The sequence below is a fragment of the Bos grunniens genome, chromosome 20 (genome assembly GCF_055505025.1).
Source record: "Bos grunniens cultivar Pamir isolate PY7600 chromosome 20, Bosgru_T2T1.0, whole genome shotgun sequence".
Lineage (NCBI taxonomy): Eukaryota > Metazoa > Chordata > Mammalia > Artiodactyla > Bovidae > Bos > Bos grunniens.
Genome location: NC_141184.1, coordinates 1,970,621 through 1,996,695, shown reverse-complemented (window position 1 = coordinate 1,996,695; position 26,075 = coordinate 1,970,621).

The following is a 26,075-nucleotide window of genomic DNA, read 5'->3' as shown; positions in this document are numbered from 1 at the left end:
ACACTCCTAGAGGTAACTCCACAGTTATCCGTAGGATGTGACATTGGGTTTTATTAATTTAACTATTCAAGGAAAGCTTCTGTGATGGTGAAGATAGTCACTTCCGAACACAAGACCCTGGTCCCACCCACTCTGGGTGTGGCCGCTGAGCTCCTGTCCTGGCTGGTCCGGGACAAATCCGCCATCACCACAGCAGCATCGCCACGTGCCCTCAAGGCTGCTTCCTTCGGGGAGCTTTAGCCCCAAGGACGTGGGCGATACAAAGGACAGGCTGTGTTCCGTGTCCAGTACAGAGGAAGCCAGGGAATGCCAACCGCATGGGGGGCCAGGGCACATGGACAGCTCCCACTGAAGGGTGTGCACGGTGGCGGCACCTCTGGGCCACCCTGGCCAGGCGGGGACTACCCGATGAGAGGACCCTCCTGCCGCAGGTCACAGCCGGGACTCCTTGCACTGGCCACCCTGCCCTGGGCGGTGGTCAGGGGCCCTGGGCTTGTGAGGACCCACACGTGCAGCCGGGAGCCCTCCTGACGCTCGGAGGCTTTTCTGGTCCATGCTGATCTGATGCGGCTTCTGCTTTCATTTCTTTGTTCACGCTTTTATTTTTGCATCCCTGAACTTGCAAATTTAAGCAGGGCTCAGTAACCCTTCTTGAAAAGTAAATCTTTTTAGTAAAACCAACAGCATTAAAGTCTCCAACAGTGATTATAAAACTTTTTCTTTAGTTTTGTTATTCCTGAAATGTGGGGCTATATTATTAGGTATATACTAATAAAACTAGCAAGATAAAAAATCAGCAAGGGTTTAGATGGCTCGAATAATTGAATGGGCTTCCCTAGTGGTTCAGATGGTAAAGAATCTTCCTGCAATGCAGGAGACCTGGGTTCCATCCCTGGACCAGGAAGATCCCCTAGAGAAGGGAATGGCTACCTCTCCAGCATTCTTGCTGGAGAATCCCATGGACAGAGGAGCAGGGCAGGCTACAGTCTATGGGGTCTTAAAGAGTCAGACACGACTGAGCAGCTAGCACTTTGACACTTCTAGGTGATCTGATAAAGAGTCAGACACGACTGAGCAGCTAGCACTTTGACACTTCTAGGTGATTCGATGATTCACAGAACTGGTAGAATAAGCACAGTAAACTCAAGAGCACAGGATACACACGCTTTCCAAATGCACACAAAGTATCTACCATTTTATAGAACCGAGATAATTTAAAGCACAAATTCTTACCATGGTAGAAATAAGCTACAGATTAGCTTAAAAGATAAATAGAAAGTCTCCAAATGTTTGAAAAATGAGCCACACATTTCTGAATATCCCTCAAGTCAAGAAAATTAAAAGAGAAACTAGAAATATTTTTTTATTCTTCTTTAGTCATTAAGTCATGTCTGACTCTTTGTGATCCCATGGACTATAGCCCACCAGGCGCCTCTGTCCATGGGATTCTCCAGGCAAGAATACTGGAGTGGGTTGCCATGCCCTCCTCCAGGGGATTTTCCCAACCGAGGGATCAAACCCAGGTCTCATATCTCCTGCATTGACAGACAGGTTCTTTATTACTGAGACACCGGAGAAGCCCATACACCTCCTTAGATCATACTTAATCTCCAAATAAAGACAAAAACAAAGCCATACTTTCAACTAACATGATATACCTGTCCTATATGAAGTGAAAATGAGAGTGTTAGTCACTCAGTCGTGTCCGATTCCTTGCGACTCCTTGGGCTGTAGCCTGAATAGCCTGCCCGGCTCCTCTGTCCATGGGTTTCTCCAGGCAAGAATACTAGATTGGGTTTTCATTTCCTTCTCCAGGGGATCTTCCCAACCCAGGGATCAAATGCATGTCTCCCACATTGCAGGTGGGTTCTTTATCACTGAGCCACCAGGGAAATGCCATGAAATATTTTTAAGTAAATAAGTAAACATAATCTTGAAGAATACAGCTAAAGCTGTAATTAAAAATTCAGAGCCTTAACTGTCCATGTAAGATACTCAGAAATTAATGACATGTGTCTAGATCAAGAAGCCCGCATTGCTAGTTTGTTAGTTAAACTCGCCTTAACTTTTGAAGAAACTGCCAAACTTTAAAAAAAAAAAGTAACTGGACATTCTGCATTTCCATCAGAGATGCGTGAAATTTCCCGTTTCTCCACCTCTTACAGTGTTCAGTGACGTCAGTCCCTCTGACTATGTCCCTTTCAGTGGAAGAGCGGTGCTGTGTCGTGTTTTGTTTAATCGTGGTTTTAACTTGAGCTTTTTAAACGACTTATGACAGTAAACATCTCATGTGCTTACTACTTGTTAATCTCTTTTGATAAAATTACTTTTTACATCCTTTGCCCTATTTTTACTGAGATATTTTCTTACAGAGCTTCAAGAGTTTTTTAAAATATATTCTGAATAAAAGTTCTTTATCGGATATTACAGTGTTTCTTGCCTGGGGCTTGTCTTTTCAACTACTACTGTTAACGGTATCACTTGAAATCAATACTTTTTTTATCCTTACTAAAGTCTAACTTACCTGCTTTCTTTCACGTGCTTTACTTTTGCTGTCATAGTAAGATCTCTTCCCCCAATGAAAGGTCATAAGAATTACTTCCTCTGTCATCTTCTGAAGTTTTATAATTTGAAGCAGGCATTCAGGCCCAGATCCATTTTGAGTTCACTTTTATGCCTGGTGTGAGTTAAAGTTCTAAGTCCTAAGTTTTGCCTTGTGTTAGATTTCTAGTTTATTTATTTTTGCTGTTAATTTCCAGTTGTCCCAGTAATTGTACTGAATTGCTCTGGTTTGTTTTTTGAAACTCTACTAACCATTTACAAAGTTTATTTCTGACTCCTCTATTCCATTCTGTTGATTGCTAATTGTCTTGATTACCACAACTTTCCAGTCAGTTTTCCAATCAGGTGGTCTATTCCTCCAAGTTTTATCTTTAAACTTTTGGGCAACTCCTTGAGCTTCCATATAAAACCTGCAACAAGATTATCAATCAATGTTTATATAGAGAAACATCCTGCTATTTTGATAGGGATTGTGTTCAATCTCTATATAGATTTGAGGAGAACTGACATCTTAATATTGGGTTTTCCCATAGGTAAACAGGGAATATCTCTGTTTATTTATTTTTGCTTTATTTGTTATTGGAATATAACTGTGTTGCAGCGTTGCTGTTGGTTTCTGCTATACAGCAATGTGAACCAACTGCACGCAGGCACGCATCTCCTTCCTCCGGGACTGCCCCCGCCCCGCCCCGCCCCGCCCCGCCCCGGCCCCGCCCCCCGCTCCCCCCGCCCCGCCCCCGCCCCCCAGGTCATCAGGGAGCTCCAGGCGGGGCCCCTGTGCCCTGCGGCAGCATTGCTCAGGGTGCGTCTGCTCTGCACACAGAGGTGTGCACACATCTCTCCTGCTCTCAGCTCGTCCCACCCTCTCCCTCCCCTGCTGTGTCCACAGGTCTGTACTCTGTGTCTGTGTTTCTATTTCTGCCCTGCAAACAGGTTCATCGGTACCATTTTTCTAGGTTCCATATATATGCATTCGTATATGACACTCGCTCTTCTCTTTCTGGCTTACCCACCCTTTTGCCCTCTTTGAATTTTCTCACAATGTTTTGTAGGTGTCAGTGTATCTGCTTTCATTTCTTATGTTATTGCCAAACAATATACTTCTTTTCACGCTATGGTGATAGGAATTGTTACCTAAATTTAATTTTCAGTTTTTATGTTGCTAATATACTGATATAAAATTGATCTTAAGAACAGTGAACATGTGTCTTGAGATCTTTTAAGATGGGTTTGACTGTGTGTGTGCACAGATTTTCTATATACTGGATGCTGGCATCTGTGAATACAGAGAGTTGTATTTCTTCCTTTTCAGCGTGTATGTTCTTAATTTCTTTTCGAAAATGGTAGTGAATCTCCAGCTCAGTGTGGAGGAGAAGCAATGAAAGTGACCATCCTTGCCTTTTCCATGATTTCAAAGCAAAACATTCCTAGTGTCAATGGGCTTGGTGTACAGGTGTTAGGACCTCAGATGTGCAAAGGAGAAAAAGACCTTAATGCTCAGTGAGCGTGGATGGCCAGGTTTCTCTGCAGTCAGAATGCTGTATACACATGTGACTGTGGGATCTGGTATACTAATAAAGACAAGGTTGCTGTATGCACATGTGACTGTGGGATCTGGTATACTAATAAAGACAAGGTTGAAGGAGCCTGGTGCGAAGGTCCGTTCTTGCCTCCACTGACAACACCCTGCCCCTGGCAAGTCATGTAGCCCATCGTGTCTTTTCCAAATTCTGACTACTAAATGCATCTCTGACTTTGATTATCTGAGAAAGTACATCGCAGCTGCTATTCTTGCATGCACTCTCCATATTTAAATAAACTTTTCTGTTAAAGTTCCGGTTTGGAAGACCAAGAAATAGTGTCATGTGATTATCTGTGACATAGTAGAATTAGCTTCATTTTTAAAAAGCTAAAACTCCATTGCAAGGCTATGACACCTTGACCAACTAAAGAGAAGTAGTGAATTAGGACATTCGCTGTGTAGTGAACCACATACTGAGTGTATGTAGTTAATTTTCTGACGTTGAATTATGTAAACTGGCTGCCTACACCACCCCGATTCATGCCATACTACAAATATTTAGTATTACCTCCAAAGCATTGCAATTTGAAGTGAACTGGGATTTATCCCTTCTATTAACTCTGTAGATGCACTTGCAAACGTTCCCAGATATCTACCAGTACGTCACTAATCAGGAGAAAAGCCTAATCTCATAGTACCTAATCTGGAATAATTTAAGAAGCTCGTTTTGAACATTTGACACTAAATTCTATTTTCAGGACTCCTTTTTAGAGGTATCCCTTCGGTCAAGCTGTCCAAATCGCCCCAGTCTCTGAATCCGGCTGCTGCCTGTGTGTTTTACATGACGGGAGTGCACCTTCAGAGCCACTGTGTGGCTCTCCATGCTCTCTTCTCACTGCTGTGAGCTCCTGAGAACACGTGGTTAGATACAGCTCAGTCAGTCTGGGTCCCTGAGAACCTGCAGTAAGCTGACTCACATTGGGGCAGGTGGTTGATCAAGAAACACACTGTCTTCGCTGATGAAATGAGCCTTTGAGGCTGCTTGTTATTGCAGCTTGTCTAGTGGAGCCCTGTTTCGCAGGGTTCCCAGCACAGTAAACTCGGAAGAGTGACCCTCTTCCGTTCTTAAACGTGCTCTGGTTTGGGGATGATCATTCCAAGCATGACTAAGTCCATCATGAAAAAAACAACTTCCTAATAGAATGAAGGAAAAGCGATCAATCAATCAAAATAAGGCAGAAGAGAAGAGAAAGGCAATTTACAAAAGGAAGAAAATATTCAAAAATAGTAGACAATCATTATTCATGAGTTTAATAAATGTCATCAAATACAATTAATAAAAACCAGACTAAGTGTCCTAATTAAAATTCTAAGATTATCGAACTGAATAAAGGAAAAATTCAAAATATAAACCTTTTTAAAAGACAATTAAAAACATAGAAACACAAAAGTAGGAAAAGAGATAAGATAGATCAGAAAAAATATTAACCAAAATATTAATTAAAACCTGGAAAGAGGATCCTGGGGCCACCAAGAGTCAGACACAACTGAGCAGTTGAGCAGACAAAGTCCAGTTATTAAGATAGAAGATGCACAGACATGAAGGGAATTGCTACATATTGATAGAAGAGACACTTCAGAAAAATGACTTAAATCTAAACTTGTATGAACTCAGTAATGCAGACTTAAAATATGTAAGGCAAAAATTAATTTGATTACAAAGAGAAATGTATAACCATAATACTGTTAACACAGATTTTACAATTCATAGAATAGGCAGATTTTAAAAATCAATCAAAATCAGATTATTCGAACAGCACAAATAATAATCCTGAAATCCACCTCCAAGAATGAGAGAACGCGATCATTTTCCAGCACACGTATAACGTCAGACAAGTGACTCAGGCTCCAACATGAAGGTGATTCGACCGTACATTGACCCTTCATGCAATTCCTAACAAACTTCCAATGCTTATATTACAAAGGAAACATTTTCTAATCACCATGAAATTAACATTTGTGAAAATATAAATTTGTAGAGAAATATATACATATTACACCCTACATATTTGTAACTTAACAGAAATATTTCTAAATAATTCACAGGTCAGACCAGAAATTCCTATGGAATTTAGAAAACAATGAAAGCTGAATAATAGTAACATCAATCATTTATATAACACTTCCCAGCGGCTCAGATGGTAAAGAGGCTGCCTGCAGTGTGGGAGACCCAGGTTCGATCCTGGATCAGGAAGATGCCCTGGAGAAGGAAATGGCAACCCACTCCAGTATTCTTGTCTGGAAAATCCCATGGACAGAGGAACCTGGTCAGCTACAGTCCACGGGGTCGCAAAGAGTTGGACACGACTGAGTGGCTTCTCTCTTCTCTTTCCTACTTTAGGAAGTCCTTGCTCACCTTCAAGTCTTCTAACACTACACATAACACTTACTATGCACAAGCAGTGTTCTAAGATCTGTACACACACTAAATTATTCATTTTTAATGATAATCAAATGAAGCAGGTACTAATTAAGTTCATTTTACTGAGACTATGTTAAAGAATTTGTTTGAAAATCAAAAATACATACATTGGAAGAGACGATAAGAGTACATATAAATAAATACATGCCATTCATTAAAAAGTTGAGAAGATGTACAAAAGTAAGCTACCTGATTAGTCATATGACCATAAAAGAATTGAGATTACTAAATAAATACCATCTGACAGAAAAATTTTGCATGATTTGAACAATAAATTATGAAACAGTCAATAAAAAATAATTTCGGTGTTACACAGACACAGAGTAGAATAAAAATAAAGACGATGACAATAACACAAAGAGGACAAATGAAGCCTTTTCAGCTCACTTTACGCAACAGCATAACCGGCAGCGATGGCACAAAAGGGGAAAACCATAGACGCCTCGAATTCTCAAACAGAGATGTAGAAATCGCAGCAGATCACTACGAAACCAAATACAGGAATTACCAAAAACCACAATAAATTATGCCGACTGGTGTATCCCAGAACTAAAAGGTTTGCTTAACATTAAAAAAAAAATAATGCAATTCATGAAAAAAAAAATCACCTCAACAGATGTCAGAAAATGGGAGGAGATAGGAACTTGACGGAGAATGCTGCTGCTGCTGCTGCTGCTGCTAAGTGGCTTCAGTCGCGTCCGACTCTGTGGGACCCCATAGACAGCAGCCCACCAGGCTCCCCCGTCCCTGGGATTCTCCAGGCAAGAACACTGGAGTGGGTTGCCATTGCCTTCTCCAATGCATGAAAGTGAAAAGTGAAAGTGAAGTCGCTCAGTCGTGTCTGACTCTTTGTGACCACATGAACTATAGCCTACCAGGCTCCTCCATACAAGGGATTTTCCAGGCAAGAGTACTGGAGTGGAGTGTCATCGCCTTCTCCAGGTGATCTTCCCAACCCAGGGATCTAACCTGGGTCTCCCACACTGTGCTGCTGCTGCTGCTAAGTCGCTTCAGTAGTGTCCGACTCTGTGCGACCCCATAGACAGCAGCCCACCAGGCTCCCCCGTCCCTGGGATTCTCCAGGCAAGAACACTGGAGTAGGTTGCCATTGCCTTCTCCAATGCGAGAAAGTGAAAAGTGAAAGTGAAGTCGCTCAGCCAAGTCCGACTCTCAGCGACCCCATGGACTGCAGCCCACCGGGCTCCTCTGTCCATGGGATTCTCCAGGCGAGAGCACTGGAGAGGGCTGCCATGGCCTTCTCCTTGATGGAGAATAGATACATGTATGCGTACTGCTGAATTCCTATGCTGTTCACTTGAAATTATCACCACATGTTACTTGAGTATACCCCAATACAAAATAAAATGTTAAAAAAAGAAGCTGCACTAAAAAGAAATTCAACATCATTCTATTATACATGGTACATAATAAATATAATTATAATAAAGCAAATATGTTATAAACATTATAACACAATATATCATGTTATATATTATAGCATAATATATGTGTGTCATATAATACATAAATATAATGTTATGTGTGTGATGCTGCATAACATAACATAAAGGCTTTAAACATAATAAAGGCACGATGAAACAATGTGCGTGTATAGAAGGGACAGGCTTCCCAGGTGGCAACCCACTCCAGTACTCTTGCCTGAAAAGTCCACGGACAGAGGAGCCTGGTGTGCTGCGGTCCATGGGCTCGAAAAGAGTCGGACACGACTTAGCAGCTGAGAACTCTTCTTCTATTAACACTTTAGACATTAAGGTGCTATTGTTTGTCACACCAACTGCTTTGCCAATTTACTGTCTATCCGTTAACACTGATTATAACATTATTTTCTATGAATTTTTGACAATTTTTAGATAATAAAATCAATTAAACTTGTTAACTGTTTCTGTTTTTGGTATAATGTTTAATAATAAATATTCAACCAAAGATAAAATATATATTTATATTGCCTTGCTGAATAGCACTGTTTTCTCTTTTTTTAATTAAAATTTTTATTTTAAACGTTTATTTTAAAATCAATAATGTAGTAGCAACCAATATTCATCTTTTTCACATTTTTAGGCAGTCTTTTAAATGCAATCTTTTAACAATCCTTTCCTTCCATACCAATGTATAACTTCAAACCTATCACACCCTAAACCCGCTCTACTAGCTTTGAATTCTTCATTCTGTTCTATTGACATTTTTGCCCGTCTCAGTGCAGATATACACTGCTTTGATTATTTTAACTTCATATTTTTTGTCTGTTATTGCAAATTCTTCTTCATTAGGTTTCTCTTCAAAAACACTCCTAGTAATTCTCAAGTATGTACTTGCAGGTGAACTTAAGAATAATTTTGTGAAGTTGAAAAAAACTGATGAAATTTAGGTTGACATTACATTAAATGCAGTGTAATTTAATTTCTCCTGTCCAGTATCATGAAATACAATTTAATATTTAAAATAAAAAAGGTTTCCAGAAAATTTTAGCATTGCACTCATAGAGTTTCTGTATTTTTTTTTTTTTAGCTAAGTTTTCCCATAGTTATTAATACTTTAATTGCTGCACTTTTCTTTGGACCCAATAATTTTAGGGAGGAAAAAAAGAAACTGGCTTGGCCTTTGACCTCCCCATATAACTCAGTAAGCAAACTATTTAGGACTATGTAACTAGAATCTAACCACATGTGGAAAATAAGAGTCTATTATCAATTTTTATAAACAGAAAATTCAAAAATGTCATTATAAGGCCACCTCTTTCTGAAGCCCACAGCTTTGCCCTAGAGCTTTTCCTGGCAGGGCACCTGCTGATCTCCACGACCTAGTGGCAGGGTGAGGTCGTCCTAGGCTCTGTAGGTATTAGATAAGTATGTTCATCTCCTGAGATGAGACAAGACACACCAACATCCTGGGGTTGAGCCAGTAACTTCTCAAAGGAAAGCGCATGACAGCTAGTTTAAAGAAAACGCAAGGGTTTAGAATTCAATGGGAATTCCTGGGGAAACAGGAGAAAAACCAGGCTCTGTAACCACCTCACCCTACCCTCTGCTTCCACCGGGTACCTCTGGGGTGTATCCACAAACTGTCACCCCGAGAATTAGCTCATGTCAAAATCAAATCTCCTGCAACAATCAGCAATGGTTTCAAATCACCTTACAGCATGTGCTGGACCTTCAGGCTGGCTCTCTGTCCACAGCCTTGGGCACCAGAGGTGGAGGGCATCCTCTGCTTGCTACCCCTTTCTGGGGGAAGGTGGACTAGCAGAGCCTGGAAGCCCCAGAGGCAGGAGATCCCTGCTTCTTCTCCCCACGACTCACGCAGCGTCTTCAGGGGTCCTCGGCCAGAGTCCTCAAGTCCTAATGAAGATTTACTGGACTCATGAAGTATCAAAAAAATGACTAAATTGAAAAGACAGGTTCAATATATCAGTGTAGTACACTCAGTGGTTTAAAGATCAGAATATGCTGAATAATATTATATATTATTATATATCAGAATAATAATATTCTGATAACACAGAATATGCTGTGTTATCAGAAATTGTAAGTCAAATGGGTAACATGATCCTAAATTGTTAGACAAGTCCACATTTAATGCTACACTAGTGAGTTTTGTACAGAGACTAGAATAAAATCCCTTCTTCATCAGAAAAAAAAAGACTAAATTTTTAAAATGATTTTGGTGAATCTAGATTCCTCAAAACTATTCCATATATACATGTGTGTATATATATATACACATATATATACGTAAAATGCCCTCCCTGAAGCCTTCAGAAAACTTCATGGGAGACCCGTGGTTTTTGCCCAACTCTGTTAGGGACACCAGGAGAAATGTGGTCATAAGGGTCTGCCAGGGTGGAATAAGGACTCGCTCTAGCCTGCTTCTCTTCCCACATGCTTGCTCTCTGCGGCCCACACGTGACGCTGTGAGGTCACCACCATTGCGTCCCCCGTTGCACGGCAGGAGCAGTGGAGGCTCCGAGAGCAGGGTGTTGGAGAGGAAGCAGACCTAGCTGGCTGCCTGGGCAGTGCATGCTGAGTCCGAGGTCTCCTCCTCCCGCTCCTCAGCCTTCTGATCCCTAGTCCAGTCCCCTCACCACAGAGCCTTCCCGGGCACAGAAATGACTTTCTGTTGCAGCTGTTCTTCCTAAGTCAACTGACAGTTTAAAACTTTGCATTTTCAAGATGCACTTGAAAATCTGCAAATGGAAATAGAGGTGTGGACTCATCACTGTTTAAAATGATTACATTTAGGGGCGGGGCTTGGTGAGCCAGATGTCAGAACAGAACCCTTTTGCCAACAAGAGTTGGAAGGTATGAGAAGGAGGCTAGAAGGTATGAGAAGGTATGAGAATGTTTGCAATAGGAAAAGTGTAGTGATTTGTAGAATGTTGATTTACATAACTTCAGTTCAGTCGCTCAGTTGTGTCCGACTCTGCGACCTCATGGACTACAGCATGCCAGGCTTCCCTGTCCATCTCCAACTCCCAGAGCCTACTCAAACTCATGTCCGTTTACATAAACAGTGAGTCATAAAGTTATATTTATGGAAAACAGCTATAAGATTTTAAATAGCGATAAATGCTCTCCTTGATATTAAAATCCAAGTCTTAAAATTTTCATTTGCATGAAATGTTAAGATAATATAAGAAACAGAGAGAGCCATCTGCGAGCAAACAAATAAAATATGAACTGACAGGTGAGTACAGGAATAAAAGTAAGATTTCTGAATCCCCACGGGCTGGTGACTTATCTGGACTCACCTTCTCTGTTAGCACCTCCGTTGCTGCACGAACGGCAGCTTTCAGGCCTGGACACACGCACAGCCACGTTGGGGAGGTTCAAAGGAGCTTATTAAAGCCCGGATCTAAAGGGCGGGTCTGGAGTCCAGACGGGTGTAGACCCTGGAGTTGCCACCGGGCAGGTCCTCCCGGCGTCCCCGGCGTGCATACCGGCTCCCGTGTTATCCAATTGCTGACTCACGTTCCAAAAAAACCCAAGGCTAACCCTCCTGAGCTCTGCAGGTTTAGTCTGATCGCTGCTGCTGTTTACACAGGAAGATAAAAGATGGATACCAGAAATTCACAGCGCATTTGCTGCCCCGCAGCAGCGGGCAGGCCCCCAGAAGGCCCGCTGGGACGTTTCATAGCTCCGTCCAGAGCCCGAATTTTAAGCCAGGGAACCCCAAGCTCAGGCCACGCGGCGCGGGTCCAGGGCGAGGGGGCGGCCGCCAGCCCGGCCGCACTGCCGGCCATGTTTACCTTTATTTTAAAGTCAGATTGAATGTGAAGCACTGAAAACACCCTTTAATCATTTAGCTCTAAAATTCCCCCGCTGGCTCTCCACTCCTTTTCAGCATGACTTTTGGAGTCTTTTGATCTCCTGACTGCTCCCTATATTAGAAGTCTAATCCTATATTTAAACATATTTCTACATTTCATCAAACAGTTTGATTTAAATTTTCCATAACCTAGATATAGCCACATTAATCGACTGCCTCGCTGGCTCTCTGGCAGGCAGGCCATCCATTCCGTCTTTAAGAAATAAGGAGGAATAAAGAACGTTGAACGAAAATGACAATGCAGTGGAAAATACTCGAGCATTTAGCATCACAAAAAGCGAACATTTAAGGCCCCTGCTTCCAAATGCCACCCTAATTAAAGGAGCGTTCCTTTTCAATGTGCTTTTTTCACATGCAGAAGAGGCCTTATTCAAATGAGGGACCTTTCCCAGGGCGCGGGCTCTAATAGAGAGCTTAGCATAACTCGGGCTGCTTGTCAATGCAAATGGCAGAGGAGAAGTTAGTGTGCTGATGCAGATTATGGTTATCCTCTTCACACACCGCGGAATTCTTCACGCTCTGGAAAGACTTTGCTTATCAGGGAGAAGCAATGATCAACACCGCTCACCCCCGGCCCCGGAGAGACTCGGAGAACGAGATCATCAATATTCAGATCAAGTCGGGTTCTCACGGTGCCGACTATTAATTTGCCTCTAAAGTGAAGGCTTACTGTATACTTCTTAATGTAAACATTTGACGACCACATATCCAATATCAAATAGAGCGATTAGAAGGCGACTTCCCAAAGAGACACTGACAAGCAGCCTCGGATCGGGGCTCTGAAATTCAAAACACCTTGGAAAGGCTTTTTCTTCCTCCTCCATGAAAGGAGATGAAAGCTCAGCTCTTTAAAAAAAAAAGAAAGAAAGAAACTGGCAAAAGCGAGGGTTCTTGAAAAGTGTTAGAACCTTCTTCTGCAAGCGCAGGAGGCCCACAGACTTTCCTCTCCCTTGCTGACTGAGGGAGGGGTAGCCTGGAGACCCCCAGGGTGGTCCTGCAGGCCTCTCTCTGCCTTGGGAGTGGCCTGAATTCCAGGCCAAGGAGCTATTGGTTTCCCTGCCCTGAATTTTCTGTCATCCCAGGGTATTTCCATCGGACAGAGGAGGGGTCCTCAGCAAACACCCAGACTGCATTTGAGGGGCACCCTGACTTCCAGAGGGTGCACGCCAGGGGCCACGGGGGTGTGGCCAGGTCAGGAAGCCCAGCCTCTGCAGTGACTCGTGCTGAATTCTGCGTGTCGACATTCAGCAGAGGAAGCTTTTTTTTTTTTTTTTAAGTATATCTGTGACTCTAACATACACCAATATGTGAGAGCTTGCTCAGCTTCTGGATTTAACCAGCCCAGCAAGGGAGCCTAAGGCAACAGGGTGCCAGGTGCCAGCTGATAGGTGTTGGGTGACAGGTGGTGTCTCCCAGCAGGCACAGCATCTGCCCCCCAGCAGCACCCCCCCACCCCACGGGGCACGTCAGGACCAAGTCGGTGGGTGGTGGATCAGGAGCACCTTTTTAAAAATGTGATAGAATAAGCAGAAATGAATAGAGGAGAATAAAACCGACACTGTCAGAGGCCAGCAAGCAGGAGCCTTACATACTCCTGGTGTTTCAGTTCATTTTTGTGTGTGTGCAGTGAGTTCAGTGTGTCTGCTGTGTAGAGAGTTGTATCGGGTGTGTGTGGTGAGTATGTGCCATCTCTGTATGTGAGTATGTGGTGAGTATGTGCTATTTGTCTCTAGTAACAAAAAAGTTTTTTCTAACTGGCAACGATTTTCCTAACACTAGAAATATTGGCTTATCATTGCCCAGGCGTCCATCCACAATGACTGGATTTAAAATATCATATTTAATTAACATTCTTTAGAGGAATATTAATATTAAATCATATTTAGTCAATGTCCAAAGAGTCGGACATGACCAAGCAGCTGAACTGACTGACTGACTGTGCAAATGAACACAAAAGACTTGTATGTGTCAGTAAGGAAAGAGCTCCAAGACAGACTGATAAGTCAAAGAAGCAAAGCGCCAAACACCGTGCTTAATAAGCTCCCATTTGTGGAAATGGAAAGAAATATTTGTTTATATTTGTGTGAAACACCTCGGAAGAGGACAGAGGACATTAATACCCATTGGGTGGGTGAACCAGAGTGGACAGAGAGACTCTTCACCGCAAACCTGTTTTTTCTGTTTTACTTTTTAGTTTTGGGGAGGAATTATCTACTAAAATAATAAATTATGCATAGATGTAAATCTAAAAGTATACTTGCACAGAAATGAGTCTCTACATACAGCTATGGGTATAGTACACATTTGAGTTGTTGTTATTCAGTCGCCAAGTCTCTTTGAGACCCCATGGATTGCAGTATGCCAAACTCCTCTTTCCTTCACTATTTCCCAGAGCTTGCTGAAATGCATGTCCATTGAATTGGTGACGCTATCTAACCATCTCATCCTCTGTCGTCCCCTTCTTCTCCTGCCTTCGATCTTTCCCAGCATCAGGGTCTTTTCCAAGGAGTCAGCTCTTTGCATCAGGTGGCCAAAGGATGGAGCTTCAGCTTCAGCATCAGTCCTTCCAATGAATATTCAGGGTTGATTACTTTAGGATGGACTGGTTGGATCTCCGTGCAGCCCCGGGGGCTCTCCAGAGTCCTCTCCAGCACCACACTTCTAAAGCATCACGTCTTTGGCCTCAGCCTTCCATGTGGTTCAACTTTCATTGTTGTTACTGTTCAGTTGCCCATTCATGTCCGACTCTGCAACCCTATGGGTTGCAGCACCACAGGCTTCTCTGTCCCTCATCATCTCCTGAAGTTTGCCCAAGTTCATGTCCATTGCATCAGTGATGCCATCCAGCCATCTCATCCTCTGACACCCTCTTCTCCTTTTGCCCTCAGTCTATCCCAGCATCAGGGACTTCTCCAATGAGTCAGCTGTTCACATCAGATGACCACAATACTAGAGTTTGAGCTTCAGCATCTGTCCTTCCAACGAGTATTAAGGGTTGATTTCCCTTAAGATTGCCTGCTCTGATCTCCTTGATGTCCAAGGGACTCTTAGGAGTCTTCTCCAGCACCACAGTCCAAAGGCATCAATTCTTCAGCGCTTTGCCTTCTTTAGGGTCCACTTCTCACAACTGTGTGTGACTACTGGAAAGACCATAGCCTTGACGATACAGATCTTTGTCAGCAGAGTAATGTCTCTGCTTTTCTATACACTGTCTAGGTTTATAACTTTCCTGCCAAGAAACAAACATCTTCTGATTTCATGGCTTCAATCACCATACGTGGTTCTGACTTTCGTATATGTGCATACATGTATATTATATGAAAACGCTATTTTATATACCATCTTGTCTGTGTCAGATATGATGTATGAAACTGCTAGATACTTAAATGGACCATTGCAGGGGCCCAGAGTTGCATGAACCCACTCAAGGCCCCTTTTTACTCCAGGTTCTAAGAAATTTTAAAAATAAGTGGGAAGAAAACTGTTGTAGAGTCTAGTAATAAACAGTAAGATTCTAGATGCGGCAACTAAGGGCTCAAGTTGCCTTTTTTTTTTTTCCCAGAAAAATGACCAATAGAATAAATTGACAGCTAATTGGGAAAACTTGCCTTCACTTGTATATTTCTCTGGTGTTCATGGCCCTATGTCTTGGGTGTGAATTATTTATATGTTGACTAATGATTTGCATTAAACTTCATATAATTTACTCATAAAGCAGCAATGTATAGAAGCTGATGCTGCAGTGTAGGTTTGATATCTCGGGATAGTTCTCTGCAACTTCCTGTGAGCCCCTAGGTCTGTTATCAGATAAAGGGGAGGGTGCTAGCAAGACAGGGGGGCCACAGACCTGCCATCCCTGGGGCCACCCATGTGCCCGCTCTCCTGGCCAATGCCCTCCACGCCTGCCCACAGGGGCAGGAAGCTCTGGTGTCTGGGGTCGAACACTGCTCCTCAGAGGCTCCACATGCAGCCTCACCATCTTTGTTGACCATTAGCCAGAGGAAGGGCACGCTGGAGACTTGGGTCCTGATGGCTGCTTGCCTGGGACTGCAAACTCCTTGACCCAGGCTTGATGTCTAATAGTCAGAGAGCCGGAGTCCCAGCCCTGAGAACAGGGCAGAGCGGCCACTGCCTCACTGGTGCATATTTCCCCTGGGATGTTTCCTGCATCTCCCTCCCACGTCCAAGAAGATCCACTCAAGTGCCTGAGATCTCCGATCCCAGCAAAGCAGCCCCTCACTGAGAGGCGGTGGCTGCTCCCCACGCGGCTGCTCACGGAGCCCCACCTGCCCCGCTGCCCGAGCAGTTACAGCCGGCCCCCAGCCCCCTGAGGGATGCCCATCACGAGGATGCAGTCAGAAGGAAATGCGGCTGCCCTCCAGTCGCTTACTTCTATTTCTCAGAAGGGGCTCGTGGATTCCCTGGGAAGCCCACAGGCTGTTGCTTATTCACATCTCTAAGTTTTCATATACATGAATTTATTTCACTTCAATATAACCTAGGTCCCCAGAACTGTCTGAAAATGAAACTCTTGAATGCACCTGATTGTTGAGAACTGCTCCACGTTCTGAACGTTTTGGTATTCTGATTTTAATCAACCTGAAATATCACATTTTATGTTAAATTGCAGCTTAAGTTCAAGGCTTCCATCAGTAAAATCCTCTGCTTTTTAGCTAATAAGCTAGGCTGTTCTCAAATAGAGGAGATACAAAACCAAAATTAAATATTTAAAATTTAGCTTCTCTATTCACTTACTTGAAGATTTTTACTAGCCTCCAACTAACAATACATGAGAATACAAATCTGTCCTGAGTTTAAGTTTATTCTAAAATATATTTTTCTGAATTAAAGAGAAAATAAAATTTGTTGTAAATATGCATTAATCCCAAAGTGTCTGTTTTCAGGTTCAGAACGGGTTTCCAAACGCAGCTTTGAACCTGTAACCCCTAAGACACGGAGGAGCGTCACTTTGAAACATGTTCACTACTTAATTAATATTTCTCATTTGCAATGCAGATGAGACTTACAAAGCTGACAGTTAAAACTTGAAAACAATTACCCACATTATGAGTTATGACAATGAGTCAGAAGATGTGACGCTTCACTCTTTTTCAGAAGAGCCAGTGCAACCTTTTTGACAGAGGAGGCTTTAATCACGTCTGCGACTGTGTGTCCTTGTCTGTGGGTTCCTCTCTGAGACGCTCCTCTATTCTATTTCCATTTGACTCGCATTTTGTGTTCAGTGTAAATCAAGACTGAAAAGAACATTTGCCTTCACAGTAAAATTGCAATTTATTTCTTGAAAGCTTCGCCGTCTTCATAGCCTTTGGATCTGTTTAACCAAAACTTCATTTCTCTCCTTGGCATAATAAATCTTTTAATCTAAGCACCCAAATATACAGCGAGCATTTTATTCAACATCTGAGAGGGAATATTCCTTTTCAGATGTGGAATTTCAGCTTTGATGGGGTCTGCAGCCGCAGCAGCTTGAGGCTCTGTGTAGGGCCTGACTCAGGAGCTCAGTTTGAAACAGAGGGTGGGACGAAGATTTAGCCCCAGCAACTTGCTTTTGAAGCCAGAGGTGGCCACAGGGGTATTAACTGCCATGGAGAATCCATTTCCAGAAGGGAACCCCTGCCAGCAACAGTCACTACACCTGGACAGGTAAGTCCACGAAAGGAGCAAGAGGAACGAGAAAGGATTTCTGAAATAAAAGCATCAGTTCAGTTCAGTCGGTCAGTCATGTCCGACTCTTTGCGACCCCATAGACAGCAGCATGCCAGGACTCCCTGTCCATCATCAATATATATAATATTGGAGAAGGGAATGGCAACCCACTCCAGTGTTCTTGCCTGGAGAATTCCATGGACAGAAGAGCCTGGCGAGCTACAGTCCATGGGGTCAGAAAGAGTCCTACACAACTGAGCTACTAACACACACACACATACACATATAAGAATATATATATACATACAGATATATGTTTATGTATATACACACTCCAGTATTCTTGTCTGGGAAATGCCACAGATAGAGTCTGAGCCTGGTGGGCTACAGTCCTCTGGGTCACAAAGATTCAGACACAACTTAGCAACTGAGTATATATTGTATGTATGTGTGTATATATATATATATATATATATACACACACATATACACACACACACACACGTGCTTTTCACTATTTTAACTTGTTTTATATTAATGCCTAGAACTTCCTGGAGAAGGCAATGGCACCCCACTCCAGTACTCTTGCCTGGAAAATCCCATGGATGGAGGAGCCTGGTGGGCTGCAGTCCATGGGGTCGCTAAGAGTCGGACACGACTGAGCGACTTCCCTTTCAATTTTCACTTTCATGCATTGGAGAAGGAAATGGCAACCCACTCCAGTGTTCTTGCCTGGAGAATCCCAGGGACAAGGGAGCCTGGTGGGCTTCCATCTATGGGGTCACACAGCGTCGGACACGACTGAAGTGTCCAACATGGCCACTGTCATGATTCTTTGCGACCCCATGGACTGCAGCACTCCAGGCCTTCCTGTCCTTCACCATCTCCCAGAGTTTGCTCAAACTCACGTCCATTGAGTCAGTGATGTCATCCAACCATCTCGTCCTCCGTCATCCCCTTCTCCTGCCTTCAGTCTTTCCCAGCATCAGGGTCTTTCCTAAAGAGTCAGTTCTTCGCATCAGATGGACAAAGTATTGGAGCTTCAGCTTCAGCGTTAGTCCTTCCAATGAATATTCAGGGTTGATTTCCTTTAGGATTGACTGGTTTGATCTCCTTGAAGTCCAAGGGACTCCAAAGAGTCTTTTCCAGCACCACAGTTCAAAAATATCAATTTTCCGTGTTCTGTCTTCTTTATAGTCAAACTCTCACATCCATACATGGCTACTGCAAAAACCATAGCCTTGGCTATACGGAGTTTTGTTAGCAAAGCAATGTCTCTGCTTTTTAATATGCTGTCTAGGTTGGTCATAGCTTTTCTTCCAAGGAGCAAGCATCTTTTAATTTCATGGCTGCAGTCACCATCTGCAGTGATTTTGGAGCCCAGAAAAATAAAGTCTGACACTGTTTCCACTGTTTCTGCATCTATTTGCCATGAAGTGATGGGACCGGATGCCGTGATCTTTGTTTTCTGAATGTTGAGTTTTAAGCCATGTTTTTAACTTTCCTTTAACTTTCATCAAGAGGCTCTTTAGTTCTTTGCTTTCTGCCATAAGGGTGGTGTCATCTGCATATCTGAGGTTATTGATATTTCTCCTGGAAGTCTTGATTCCAGCTTGTGCTTCATCCAGCCCAGCATTCTGTATGATGTACTCTGCATATAAGTTAAATAAGCAGGGTGACAATATACAGCCTTGATGTACTCCTTTCCACATTTTGAAGCAGTCTGTTGTTCCATATCCTGTTCTGATTTGTTTCTTGACCTGCATACAGATTTCTCAGAAGGCAAGTAAGGTGATCTGGTATTCCCATCTCTTTAAGAAATTTCCACAGTTTGTTGTGATCCAAACAGTCAAAGACTTTGGCATAATCAATAAGGCAGAAGTAGATGTTTTTCTGGAATTTTCTAGCTTTTTCTCTGATCCAACGGATGTTAGCAATTTGATCTCTGGTTCCTCTCCCTTTTCTAAATCCAGCTTAAACATCTGGAAATTCTTGGTTCACATACTGTTGAAGCCTAGCTTGGAGAATTTAGGGTTTTACACCTAGTGGGCCTTTATCAAGCTCAGTGAATATAGTATAATAAATCTTATCAACAGAGAAAAGGATTCCTATTTTGTTTTTAATGAGGACTTCCCTGATGGCTCAGTGGGTAAAGAATCTACCTGCAATGCAGGAGACACAGGAGATGCAGGTTCAATCCCTGGGTTGGGAAGATCTTCTGGAGAAGGAAATGGTGACCCACTGCAGTATTCTTGCCTGGAGAATCCCACGGACAGAGGAGCCTGGCAGGCTATAGTCCATGGGGTTGCAAAGAGCTGACCTGAGACAAAAGCTGAAGGAAAATTGCCATCACTTGCTATGGTGGGTGGGAATGAGGTCAACCAGCCTTGACCCTCAGCTTCCCTGAGTTCTGGTCTGAGGAAGCAGGAAGGTGGCATGGCCATGTCCACCACCCCCACCCCAGGGGACCCTCCCTGCCAGTAGGCAGAGCCTGCTGTCCCTGGTGTTTCCTTCAGGACCTCATCCAGCGATGCCCCACACCCATCAGGAGGTGATTTGGATAAGAGCAGGTGGATGGTTCTGGAGGTTTCTGTGTGGGGTGTCCCAGGGGACCCCCCCACCTGAAGTGGGTCCCTTGATCCATCAACTAAGGAAGTTGTCATTGGCTGGTCTACTTCCAAATAGACCTTCCTTGCAATGTTGTTTCTAGAAGGTGGTATGAAGAAGGGAAGGAATGGAGGGAGCCAAGCAAGAAGAGAACAAACAAACCAGGTTTCTCAGCATTGCCGGTCCTGCTGGGGGAGGCCGGGGTGGGAGGCGGGGCCTCTTCTCGGAGAAACACTGCAGACACTGACCATGGACACAGACCCCTGTTCCTCCCACCCTTGGGCTGCCTTCTTCCTTGGCAGCCTGCCACCTGGGGTCCTCAGGACCTCTCGCCCACAGGGATGTGTCCTTCTGGACGATAAACGTCTGCATCATTTTGCAGGTTTCCTTGAACCTGAAAGCGGAAGGTCTCTGTGAAACGTTTCATAGTTGAAATGAGCTAAAGGGAAGAAGCAGTTGCCTTAGGACACGTCTTCCTGAGGAAGCCACACGATAAATCCAGATGAAGCTCAGGTGCTCATAGACGGAGCTGAGAGCTCTGGCAGCTGGAGGCTGAGGCGCTGAGGCTGGTTCCCAGGAAGGAGCTCAACGGGGCCACCCCCAGGGCTGGTGCCCCTCTATGAGGGCTTTGCTGCGAGACCCACGCTGAACCTGAGTTTTGCTTTTCACCGTGTTCTCTATAAATTCAAAAATCCCCTTTGGATTTCTTTCAGTAAGTGAAACCGCTACCAGTCTAGGTCTCTGATAAGTGCAAAGTGGAGTAAGGCAGACAGTTTAAATTTTCGTTATTGTTATTCTTTTTGGCCATACCACACGGTATGTGGGATCTTCGTTCCCTGACCAAGGATCAGACCCGTGCCCCCTTGTTGGAAGCATGGAGTCCTAACCACTAGACCACCAGGGAAGTCCCAGGTTTTTAAAAAGCAGTGTTGCTGTTTAGTCGTTTAGTTGTGTCCAACTCCTTGCAACCCCAAGGACTACAGCACGCCAGGCTCCCCTGTCCTTCACTGTCTCCTGGAGTTTGTTCAGATTCATGTCCATCGAGTCAATGATGCTCTTACCGTCTCATCCTCAGCCGCACTCGTATCCTTTTGCCTTCAATCTTTCCCAGCATCGGGGTCTTTTCCAATGAATAAGCTCTTCGAATCAAGCGACTAAAGGACTGGAGTTTCAGCTTCAGCATCAGTCCTTCCAGTGAACACCCAGGACTGATCTCCTTTAGGATGGACTGGTTGGATCTCCTTTGCCGTCCAAGAGACTCTCAAGAGTCTTCTCCAACACCACAGTTCAAAAGCATCAATTCTTCAGCACTCAGCTTTCTTTATAGTGCAACTCTCATATCCATACATGACTACTGCAAAAAACTATACCTTTGACCAGACGGACCTTTGTCAGCAAAACAATGTCTCTGCTTTTTAATATGCTGTCTAGGTTGGTCATAGCTTTTCTTCCAAGGAGCAAGCGTCTTGTCATTTCATGGCTGCAGTTACCATCTGCAGTGATTTTGGAGCCCAAGAAAGTAAAGTCTGTTACTGTTTCCATTGCTTCCCCATCTATCTGCCATGCAGTGATGGGACTGGATGCCATGATCTTAGTTTTTTGAATGTTGAGTTTTCAGCTAGCTTTTTCACCCTCCTCTTTCACCATCATCAGGAGGCTCTTTAGTTCCTCTTCACTTTCTGCCAAAAGGGTGGTGTCATCTGCATATCTTAAACTACAGTGAGAGGGGCCGCTGACCAGACATGGCTTGTGGGTCTGAGAGCCAATGGGACCCTGTCACACAACCACTGGGACCCTGTTGGGCAATGCCACGGTGGGGGTGCCTGGGAGTAGGGTGGGTGGGAGGGTGTCAGAGGCCGTGGGGGAGGAAGACCTCTTTCAGGGACCAAGGATGAGGCTGGTGCGGGGTCTGGCCGGGAGCATCTGAGGAAAGAGAAGGGACTGTGGGACTCCTTCTGGGCCAGTCAGGTCTGAACGGGGACATGGCTTTCTCTGAAGCTTGTCTTCGGCAACAGCGAGGGCTGGTTAAGTGTGAACCTTCTCCTGGAATAACCCAAGGCACGACGAGGCAGAGAGGACTGCAACCAGCCCTGAGAGTCCTCCGAGCGGTGGCAATCCCCACATCTATTCTGGGGAACAGGAGACAGTCCATTCCGTGCGTGCCCCGCTGCAGTCCCTGGAAGAAAGGTGGGCAGCGATTCCCAGCTAACGCTGGGCCATCCGCCTGGAGCTCTCTGACCCCACCACCCCCCAGAGTCATGAACAGAAAGTGGATGGCCTTCCGCAGGCCTCTAGTGACCCCAGGATGGCTTTAGGAACCTGTCAAGAAATCCCGTGGCCTCAGGCCCAGGATGACGTTTTGATTTCCCAGGCTGTTATTGATTTGGGGATGAAGAAGTAGTCTGCTATTGTTGCTGCAGGTGTCACGAGAAAGCATCCAGCCCCAACTCACTGGCTGGCAGATCTCAGGGGGTTTTGCGTTTGGACGACCAGGGCCATTCGGGCTACCGGAGGATGCTATTGCTTCTCAAAGGTAGCGCCGTCTTTATGAGACATGGCACGCTAATCGAAAACACAAGTAAACTGGAAATTAAATTTAAAAGCCTATAATTTAGTATCTTCCCGGCCGGGAGTGATGGCTTTCATTTGTGCGGGACCGGAGCCGTCCAGGGTCGGCCGGCGGGCCGTGGCCGGGCCTCCTCCCAGGGCTGATGGAGCCGATTAATCTCTCGGAACCGAGCTTTGTCTTCTCCAGTTCAGTGAACAACTTCATTTCAGCTGATGAGTTCAACCAGGGGTCAGAACAATCCTCATTTCTGACAATCCCACGAAAAGGGAATTAATTTTATGAGTTAGTGCTACTGCGCTCAGACGAAGCTGGGGAGACGGAGAGAAGCCCACACAGGCCGCAAAGAGCAGGCCCGGACGCAGACGCGCCACGCGGTTAGAGCCGGGAAGACGCTTGCTCCGAGGTAAGGGGCCTGGGAGAGCAAGGACTTGAAGGACCAGAAACACGCGAGGGGCCTCTGCCATCGGCAACCACCAGGGACGTCTTCCCGAACTTCTGTTCTTAGAGTGCAACGTGAAAACATTTTAAGAGTCCGGATGAGGGCAGTTTGAGAAAATTAAACAATTGTGTGCTTAGCCTTCAGTCACGTCTGACTCTGTGACTCCCTAGACTGTAGCCCGCCAGGCTCCTCTGTCCATGGGTTCTCCAGGCAAGAGCACTGCAGTGAGTTGCCATTTCCTCCTCCAGGGGATCTTCCCAACCCAGGGACTGAAGCCCAGTCTCCTGTGTCTCCTGCATTGATAGGCAGATTCTTTTACCTGCTGAGCCACCGGGGCAGCCCAAATGATTGTGACCACAGCATTAAAAAATTGGGGGAAAATCCCTCAACAAAGCAAAGCAATCACAGCAGATACTGGTGGGTATTATGACTGCATTGGCCACTACAGAATCACGTTTGTAAACTCATGCAGACGTTCACTGAGCCCCCTTTGCCACCAGGCACACAGGACCCTGGCCTTTCACCCCAGGAGAAAGGGAACTCAAGTGCGTGTCAGGCTCCCATGGACTTCATTGCGTCCCCCAGTTCCTATGCTGAAGCCCAGCCTCGGGTGCCCTTAAAGAGTGACTGCATTTGAAGATAAGGTCTTTAAAGAGCTGAGTACGTTAAAATGGGGCTCTTAGGGGAGCCACTCATCCCATAGGACCGGTATCCTCTTGGGAGACGAGATCAGGACACACGCATGGAGGCACGACTGCGTGAGGACACGGGAGGAGGCGGATGCTGCACGCCTGGGACAGAGGCTGCGGGAGGACCACCCTGCCCACACCGGGTTCTGGGACGTCCACCCTCCAAGCTGAGACCGTAAACTTCTGTTGCTTATGGTGTCCCGGCTGTGGCATCTTGTTATGACATCCTGGGCGAACTAATACTTAACTACAAACAATTGCAAACAAGACTACCCAGCCCCTGCCCCCTAACACGTGAATTTCACGTGAAGAAATAGCGATGAGCCTACACCCAATCCCCCCGCAGCAGGTAAATTTGGACCTGAAACCCTCATCTCAGGAAGCTCCTGCCTGTGGGTTCCTGCTCCCCCAGCAAGGCGTGCAGCACAAGGCACGTCCTTACTTTGCTGGCCAAGGAGCTGGTGCTGAGTCTTTCCTGGAGTAGACTCAAGGTTGCACTGAAGCTGCTTTGGTTCTAACTGAGGAGCCTCCCCACTCGCTCCGCAGCCCGTGTCCTAAGTCACCCTGTCCTCATTGTGGGCTCCGGCTTCTGGGGCTAAAGGGAGCTCCAGGCAGCAGGAACCCCACACCAGACAAGGCCACCAGGCTGAGGAGAGAGGGCCAGGTTTGAGATCTGAGTCCTGACACAGTGCCAGCTCTGTCCCTCTTCACCAATACGGGGCAGAAACCGAGCTGGATGTGTATTCTGCAAGGAAGGATTGTACACAGGACGTGTGCAGACTGCGGGGGCCTTGCCACCAGTGGGGCGGAGACCCCTTCTGAGGCTCCAGCCTCTGGAGGGAAGGCCTGGGCTGCTCTACCCATAAACTCCACTCAGAAATGACCCTGAAGGCAGAGGACAGTCCCCCGGGAGATACGGGAGCCAGAAGCCAGGATGCCTGGAGCCAGGCATGGCTGGGGACCCTCTCACTGCACAAGGAGCACCTTCTCATAGGTTCCTGATTACGCCTTGACAGGGGGAGTTTGCATAACTTGTGATATCACAAATTTTAAATAAAGCACATGGCCTGTTAGAAGGAATGACCCTCAACAGTCTTAGCTCAGCACATGGCTGGTCAGGTGGGCAGCACGAGAATCCTTCAGCCTCAGGTGGGGTTGGCCCCGGGGACCCCGACTCAGTGGTAAGAACAGAGGTGGGCTGGGTGGGCTCTGCCCCGAGGGGTCACAGGCAAGGTGGCGGCCCCTTCCCCATTCTCACTGGTGGGGCCCAGAAATGCACTCTCTCTTAGTAAGAGGCCAAGGTGATGGTGACAGCTGACCTATTATCTGAGCTCATGGAAAATCTCAAACCTGAAGCAAAGGCTGGGTGGGGAGTCACCCTTCCAGAGAGCCCCAGGGAGTCAGGGACGTGGGGTATGGACTCAGTCTCCGTTCTCAGGAAGGAGATATAGTGTATGTGCAAGTGTGCATACATGTGTGCACGTACATGTGTGTATGGGTGCACCGGGCACACGTGTGTGTACATGTGTGTTTGCGCATGTGCACATTGTATGTATGTGGGCATATGCATGGGCTTCCCTGGTGGCTCAGACAGTAAAGAATCTGCACGCAACGTGGGAGACCCGGGTGTGACCCCCTGGTCGGGAAGACCCTCAGGAGAAGGGAATGGCTACCCATGTGCATGTGCATCACACACATGTGTGTGTGTCCGTGTGTGCAGTGAGTGTGCATACATGTATGCATGCGTGTGCAGTGTGTGCGCTGAGCATGTGCATGCGTGTAGGCATGTGTGTGCACGGTGTGTGTGCAGTGACTGTGTGCATGCAGTGTTTGTGTGCATGCGTGTGCATGTGTGCACCATGTGAGCACACTAGTGCACATGCATGGAAGCTCCCTGTATCCCAGCATCTTCCAGATGCAGCTGTCGCCGCGCTCTAATCGCTTATGGACCCAAACCATCCGGTTTTGAAAGGCGCCGCGAGGGTCACAGCAAGCCCCCACGGTTCCCTCCCATCAGTCCTCCCTGGCCTGAGGCCCGTCTTGTGCACACAATGGGTGAACTTACAGTGTCTTACATGTATGGATTCAGCACCAAAATCTGAATCCGAGGAAGCCGAGAGCCAGGAAGGCATCCGCACGTCCCACTCTGTCCTGCATGCTCTGCACATGTTTGCTGTGGATGGTTTGCTGAGATACTC